The sequence below is a fragment of the Nicotiana sylvestris genome, chromosome 6, assembly GCF_000393655.2.
Source record: "Nicotiana sylvestris chromosome 6, ASM39365v2, whole genome shotgun sequence".
NCBI classification, from domain to species: domain Eukaryota; kingdom Viridiplantae; phylum Streptophyta; class Magnoliopsida; order Solanales; family Solanaceae; genus Nicotiana; species Nicotiana sylvestris.
In genome coordinates, this window is record NC_091062.1 from 44,683,912 (window position 1) to 44,692,760 (window position 8,849).

Here is an 8,849-nt window from a genome sequence, read left to right on the forward strand (position 1 = left end):
TACAACACTAAAATTAAATCCGGATAAAATTTAACATGCTAGTTTTGAAAAAAATAAACACAAACCGAAATAGAACACATACAAATCAAGTAATATGCATTGTTATAAAAGTTTCAACTTAAAATAAATCGAAATACCTCGATTTAGAATTTTCGAAATGTAGATAGATCGAAATTTTGACTCCGGAAGAGTGAATCCACAATAACACGAAGCTCTACTCGACAGTGGGACCACAAATATTAAACTTTTATGTGACGGGGGACCCAAAAAAAAAAAAATTAAAAAAATGGGGGCAGAATCGGTGGTGGTGGTGGGGGGGACCAGAAATGAAAATGAGGGAGATGGAACGAAGAAAAAGAAGATGGAGGATTTGTATTAAGGGGTATAGCGCCACTATTAATGGCGCTATGTGTTCAGGTAATAAGGCGTATAGCGCCACTATTAATGGCGCTATGTAAGGTTTGTCAGTATAATGCCACTAATAGTGGCGCTATACAGTAACAGTACAGTTAACGTTACTGTATAGCGCCACCATTAGTGGCGTTATATATAGTTTGGTAACTTTTTTTTTTTACACTTATTTGCATATTTTGAGTAAAAATAAACCATATTTTGGTTCCGCACTCGTCCATCAAACGGGGAATTCTCTGGTCGAAAGTTCAAAAAATAAAAGAGTTTATATACAATCAAAAAGAGCAAAAGACATTTTCCTAAAATTAAGCAGTAAATGTATAACCACTTCTGGAAAGAGCAATGTACTTAATGTCAATATATATGTCAAATCATCAATTATCATATAGTGTCTAGCATGAGAAATATACATCTCTATGCTTACATGTCAAATGTACATGTCAAATTATGAATGGCACAGTACCATTTAGCATGCGGAAAAATACATCTCTATGTCGACATGTCAAGTACGCATGTCAAATGAATGATTTCATGGTGATATTCCCACGTACTCTCACCCTCAAACATATCTGTCTCAAATGTCCACTTCATAACACATAAAAAATCACTCCGTACTGTACGGGTGCGTGGCTCATAAGCCCCTCACCAAAGCACGTGTATATATATCATTACGTCTGCGCTCACTGCTGGTATGTCAGGCTCCGAAGGAGCATATCCTGCCCGAGCGCTAATCAAAAGCCTATAAAGACTGTTGCGGCGTGCAGCCCGATCCACAATAATAAATAAGCCAATAAGGCCTGTTGTGTGTGCAACCCAATCCACAATAATAATAATAGCAATAAAGCCAGTATGGCCTGCTGTGGCGTCTAACCCGATCCATAATAACACTCTCAACTTGGATCTACGGCCCATCTCAGTCATCAACTTCTCAAATCTCAAGGGCTCACAATCTCATACCATTCAGCCCAACAACTCCATATATGGTAAAGCAATGATAACATGCGACGTAACGATGAATAATGAACAGAGACTGAGATATAATATGCAAATGATGAATCATGATCGAGTGTATAATTATAGTTAAATCAGATAACCCACAACAAAATTAATGGTCTCATCAAGTAGCCATATAGCCTAAATATGATTTTTAGCATGAATCCTAGCTCAGTTACTCTAACAAGTAGGAAAAACACAGATACAACAAGACATGATTGCAACGTAGTCCAAAAGTCAATCCAGATCATAATTTTCTCGGTGCACGTCCCCACGCCTGTCACCTAGCATGTGCGCCACCCTAACACATCACAAATAACATGGTTCCTAGGGATAAGTACCCTCAATTCTAAGTTTAGAAATGTTACTTACCTCGAATAAGCCAATCAAATACCGAATAAGCCAAATAATACTCTACAAATGTCATCCCGCGTGTATCAACCTTCAAACGACTTAAAACTAGTCAAAATCTACTCAAAAATATCAAATAATATCATAGGAGATAAACCCAATCGATAAAGGTCGAATCTTTAATTAAAAACTCTAAGTCAACCAAAAAGTCAAACCCAAGACCGCACCCTGGAACCCGATGAAACTCACAAATTCCGATAATTCATTCAATTATGAGTCCAACCATACTAATTTCACTCAAATCTGACTCCGAATCGATGTTCAAAACTCAAAAATTTACTTTAGGAAAGTTTAGACAAAACCCCCTAATTTCTCTTTAAAATTCATAATCCAAATGCCAAAAAAGAAGATAGATTCATGAAATATAATCAAAATCGAGTAAAAAAATACTTACCCCAATCAAAATTGGGAAAATCCCCTCCAAAATCACACAAATCCGAACTCCAAAACCATATAAGGAAAAATGACTAAATTCCGAAACAAGTAAAATAATGCAGCAACTGTTATAGCTTGAATCAGACCCTAGATGACCCTGAAACTCACATTTGATAAACCCAACATAATTTTTACGAGATTACATCCAAGATAGACTTTTGAATCACTCAATTTAGCCTTAAAATAAGAGATATATGATGTTTTGAAATTTTAAAGGAGGTTTGAAAATTTAAGGGATAAAAATGACATTTTCGTAATTATTTTACACCAGAAAATCAGCAGCAAAAGAATCTTCATTTTAGCATCCAAAACTCATTCAAAACCTCCCGCACAAAAGTTATATATCTATGAATTTCAATCATAAAATACATTACGAACCTGCTCGCGCACTCAAAATACCGAAAAGAGGTTATCTTGATTCGATATTGACCATGGTCAAACTCCAAATCCTGTTAAGTTTCTCAACCAATGATGCAAAATACACCAGAGCCCCTCAGGACCCCATCCAATCATACCAACAAGTACAAATATATTATCTAAACTTATCCAAATCCTCAAAACATCCACGGGAACATCACAACAAAGAATCGAGGCTCAAACGGAATAGAATTTCTCTTAAGTTATTAAATCTTCATTCTTTTAAAAGAGTGTCCGAATCACACTTAATCACTTCAAATTACTTTCAAATTTTGCACACAAGTTCAATTCAACTATATAGACCAATGCAAAGTCTCGGAACACCAATCGGAGTCCAATAACATCAAAGTCAACTCTTGGTCAAACTTATGAACTCTTAAGTTCTTTAAATTGCTAACTTTCGACAAATAGTGTCATATCCTTTTAGGAACCTCCAACCGAATCCGAATATATGCACAAGTTTAAAATCATCATACGAACCTATCGGAACCATAAAACTCGATTCCGAGTCCGTTTACCCAAAAGTCAAACCTTGGTCATCTCTTCCAACTTAAAGCTTCCAAATCGAGAGTCATTCTTCCAAATCAATCCCGAATCACTCGAAAATTAAAACCGACCATACACACAAATCATAATACATCATATGAAAATATTCAAAGTCTCAAATCACCAAACGAAACATAAAGCTCAAAATGACCGATCGAATTGTTAAAGGCCGCGGGCGATTGGTTGGATGAGATAGGCACATATATACTTGTCAATTGGCGCCACCATGGTGCTCGACGGGAGAAATAAGTACGAAACCCATTAAAAACACGTTTGTTGTCTTGTAATTTACTTTATTTATAAATGTTGCATTCAATCCTTTTTTTTCTTTCGAAACTCCAAATAGGTTAAAGTATCAACTTTTTTACTTTGTTTGCTCCCTTCCGTATCATATTTTTTTTATGAAATACTAATAAGCAAGTGCTCTACCTAACAGGAAAATAGTTATTATAATTAATCAACACATCATGCGGCATATGCTCTTTAGTTTGCCAGTCTATACCCTACATCGGTTTTTTAATTATCCAGTGTAGTTGAAACTGATTGATAAATTAGTCTGCCTGAGTATGCTCGCCAAGAGGATTAAATTACTCTCACCAAAAGGTTCTTCAATTTCATATATTGAATCATTATATTATCTTTGGATTTGGGCTCTGTGCTACTCCGCCTGTACTTGCATTCCCCGAACACAGGGCATTTGCATTTTTGGGATCACACGTGAAGCTATACCTACTTTGCAAAAAAAAAAATTACAAGTTTATCCATTTTAGAATTAACTTCATACTTATCGGTTAGAAGTTGAAGTAAAAACAATTCATCTGAAGTGCAATGCACTTAAGGCCAATTAAGTCTAAAGTACAAAAATTGCACTTAAGACGCTCTTAAACCCAAATAGATCTGAAGTATAACAAATATTTTCATGCACTTAAGACCAAATATATCTGAAGTGCAACCAATGTTTTTATGTACTTAAGGCTCAATAGGTCCGAAGTGCAAATTTCCTAGAAACAAAAACTTATTTTTCAAATTTCAACAATCCGACATACGATTCGACACCTAAATCTACTCCAAATGAGCTCAAATTTGAAACATAACCTCCAAATATCATAAAAAAATAAACCTCAATCATCAATTTATCAATATAACAACAAATCTAAATTAAAGGTTATAGACGACTCCAGAATAGAGTTTTGATGGTTCCGATAGCTTCATATTATAATTTTAGACTTAGGCGTATATCCGGATGTTGATTTGGCGCTTTTCGGTAGAAGTTGGAAAATTAAAGGTTTGGAAGGTTGACAGGTTTCATTGATGGTTGACTTTATTGATATTGGGCTCCGATTATGGTTCCGGGAGTTGGCATAGGTCAATCGTGTCATTTGGGACTTGTATGAAAAATTTGAGCTCATTCAGAGTTAGTTTGATATGATTCGGCATTAGTTTTAGAAGTTGAACGTTCTTTCAATAGACTTGGATTGGGGTGCGATTAGTAGATCTGATGTTGTTTGATGTGATTTAAGTCCTTGAGTATGTTTTTAATGTGTTTTGGGACTTGATGGTATGTTCTAATGGGGTCCCGGGGGCCTTGGGTGTGATTCTGATTAATTCGGATTCCTTTTGGACTTAGGAAGTTTGCTGAAGAAAACTGAGTTCTAGTGTCATCGCACCTGCGGTGGGCTTGGCCGCAGGCGCGGCTGGGGATCACAGAAGCGAAGGAGGCTGGCCAAGGGAAAGTCGCAGGTGCGGACACTTGGGTCAGGTGCGCACGTGCAAAAATGGCGACTTCTCCGTAGATGCGGGATTTGGACTAGGGTGAGGGACCACATGTGCGGTGACTATTGTGCAGGAGCAGACACGTGGATGCGCCATGGGTCCGCAGATGCACGTTTTGTCCACAAAAGCAAAATTTCCTGATCCTTAGTGGAAGCCGCATCTGCGATGTATTTTTCGCAGATGCAGAGTCGTAGAAGCGACCAATTGTCCGCATGTGTAGAATCTCTGGGCAGAAACTGAGAAGATCGAGGGTTTTATTTCATTTTCCATATTGTGAGTTAGAGAGCTTGGTTTTGGAGGAGATTTTCAAGGATTGTATTGGGGTAAGTATTTTTGACTCGATTTTGTACATTAATCATGATTCCATCATTATTTTTATTATTTTATTAGAGATTTGAGTTGGAGAAATTGAGGATTTTTGTGAAACTTTCCTAAACTATAAATTGAGGACTTGGAAGTCGATTTGAGGCCGAAATTGGATAATTTTAGTTTGGTTGGACTTATATCGGAATGGGTGTTCAGATTTTGTAAGTTTGGTCATGTTCTGAGGTGCGGGCCTGGGGTTGACTTTTTGATTTTTGTTAAGGATTGCAACTTTATTTTCTGGAATTGCTGCCTATGGCTTGTATTTATGGTATTACGTTATTTTGGCTATATTCAAGCCGTTCGGAGCTGGAATTTCATGAGAAAGGCTTATTAGTGGATTGATTTAGCTTGTTTGAGGTAAATATCTTGCTAACTTTGTGTGGAGAAAATACCCCTTAGGACATGTTGATTTGTGTTATTTGGACTATGTGAAAGACACGTACACGAGGTGATGTGTGTGTACACGGGTTTATATGTGGTATTATGAACAATTTAAACTGTTAGACTCTTTCATGCATTTAATTAGAAATTCTAATATCTTGTTATATTTTCCATTGTTAAATTTCTCTCGCATGCTTTACTTGATGTTGTTATCACATGCTCTACCCCTTATTGTCAAGCATGCTCTTATATGCCTTAATTGCCTCTCTTATTGTCATATTACCTCCTTTATTGTTGAGTTATTCTTATTTGAAATTGTTGACTATTGAGATATCTTTCCTTGTAGAGTAATTCTCACTCATTTTATTATTATTGAGATTTTTGATCGCATTGTGGTTGAGCCGTGGGCTATATGTTGTGATAACTTTGGTATTGTTGATTTTGGCAAGTTGTGGCATATGGGCACTTGTGGTGCGATTTGTTATTGTGTTGTGATATTGATGCACATGCGGAGGTATAAGGATATGGGTTAATATGCATGCAACAACATAACATGGGAATTTATATGCATGTTGCTAGTAAGGGAATTACTTGAAGCCACACAACAACATAAGGGAGCTAAAATGCATGTAGCTATTTTGGAAAACTATTTTCAAAAATATCTTAATGTAAGGCTCACGTGTTGGTACAAGGAAAGGTTGTGATTTTGAATTATAAAATGTGGATACGAAGCGGTACCTCGATTATGATTCTACTTGTAGAGTCTTGCGAATCGGTATGGAGATATCTGTACTTATCTTCGAGAGGCTAAGGAATTGTTAGGAAAATTCCGCTTCTTTGATTCCTTATCATGTGAATTTGTTGATTTTGAAATCTGAGTCTTTGTCTCTCTATTCTCTCACAGATGGTGAGGACATGCACTGTTGCATCCAATGATCAGACACCTGCCCCCTATCCTGCTTGAGCCATGAGAGGCCGGGGCCGGGGCCAGGGCAGGGGCCGGGGAAGAGGCCGAGGATGAGCACATGGTGCAGCCAAAGCTCCTGTCTGGACAAGGACCGATGAGTCACCAGTAGCTCCGGTTGGGGGACAAATACCCGAGACGTCGGTTGTTGCCCCTAGACTTTAGGAGATCCTAGCACAGTTCTTGAGCATGTTCGGCACTTTAGCTCAGGCGGGATTGATTCCCCTTGCACTAGCTACATCTCAGGCTAGGGGAAAAGCTTAGACTCCTACAACCCATACTTTAGAGCAACGATCCATGTTGATCAGGTCCCGGGGGTTATACCAGCGCAACCTGTTATTCCAGTTCAGCCTGAGGTCAGGCCAACGACGTCTGAGGAGGAGTAGAGGAAACTTGAGAGGTTCAAAAAGTATAATCCTCCTACTTTCAGTGTACAACTACCGAGGATGCGCAGGGCTTTCTAGAGAAGTGCCACCATAATCTTCATACCATGGGTATTGTGGAGGTGAGCGGAGTTGCTTTTACTACATTTCAACTATCAGAAGCAATGTATCAGTAGTGGCAGGCTTACGAGGAGGGTAGGCCAGCTCATGCAACCCTACTCACTTGGGCTCAGTTTTTAAAGATGTTTTTGAGAGAGTTTGTTCCCAGACCCTTCGGGATGCATGGTGCACAGAGTTTGAGCAGCTACATCAGGGGACTATGATAGTGTTAGAGTATGCTATCAGATTCAGTGAGTTGTCCTGACATACACCTACCTTGGTTTGTACAATAAGAGAACAATTCTACAAATTCATCGATGGGCTCAACTATGGTATTAGATTCAGCATAGATGGAGAGTTGGAGACAGACACTTTGTATCAGCAGGTGGTAGAGATCGCATGGAGGTTAGAGGGTATGAAGGGCCGAGAGAGAGAGAGAGAGGACAGGAAGGCCAAGAGGCCTCGAGGTACTGGGGGATTTAGTGGTGGCCACGCAGTAGCTACGACCCATCATGGTAGAGGATATGTGAGTCGACCAATTCCTTCAGCACTTCCAGCTAGTGCTCCGGTTATTTCTAGGCCTCAGATTGCCCACTATGCATAGCCACTTTCTAGTGCACCTTCCACACGGGATGCTTTCAGTGGTCAGTCCAGCCGACCAGGCCAGAGTCAGTTTCAGCAGCCATACCCACCGAGAGCTTGTTTTGAGTGTAGCGATACTAGACACATGGTGAGGGACTTTCTTAGACTTAGGAGGGATGCACCTCCACCCACTACACAGGCTCCACTGATTCTACATAGTCCACATGCCATGGTTGCTACTCTAGTTGCTGCCCCACCTGCACCACCAGCTAGGGGTGGAGGTCAGGCAGACGCCCTAGAGGGAGAGGCCATGCTCGTTTCTATGCTTTTCCTAGTAGGACGAAGGCTACCACTTCAAATGCTGTCATCACAGGTATTGTTCCAGTCTGTCACAGGGATGCCTCAGTTTTATTTGATCCGGTATCCACTTGCTCATATGTGTCATCTTACTTTACTTCATATTTAGACATATCACGTGATTCTTTGAGTGCTCCCATATATGTGTCCACGCCTGTGGCAGATTCTAATATTGTAGATCATATTTATTGGTAGTGTCTAGTTACTATTGGTGGTTATGAGACCAAAGCTGATCTATTGCTACTCAATATGGTAGACTTTTATGTGATCTTGGACATGGACTGGTTGTCTCCCTATCATGCTATTTTGTACTGTCATGCCAAGACCGTGACATTGGCTATGCTAGGGTTGCTACAGTTGGAATGGAGGGGCACATTGGATTATATTCCTAGCAGGGTTGTGTCCTTTCTAAAGGCACGACGAATAGTTGAGAAGGGATGTAATGCATACCTAGCCTTTGTGAGAGACGTCGGTTGATGTGTCCTCAGTTTTATTTGATCCGGGCCCATCATGGTAGAGGATATGTGAGTCGACCAATTCCTTCAGCACTTCCAGCTACTAGTAGTGCTCCAGTTATTTCTAGGCCTCAGGTTGCCCACTATGCACAACCACTTTCTAGTGCACCTCCCACATGGGGTGCTTTTAGTGGTCAGTCCAGCCGACCATTCCAGAGTCAGTTTTAGCAGCCAAGCTCACCGAGAGCTTGTTTTGAGTGCAGCGATACCAAACAC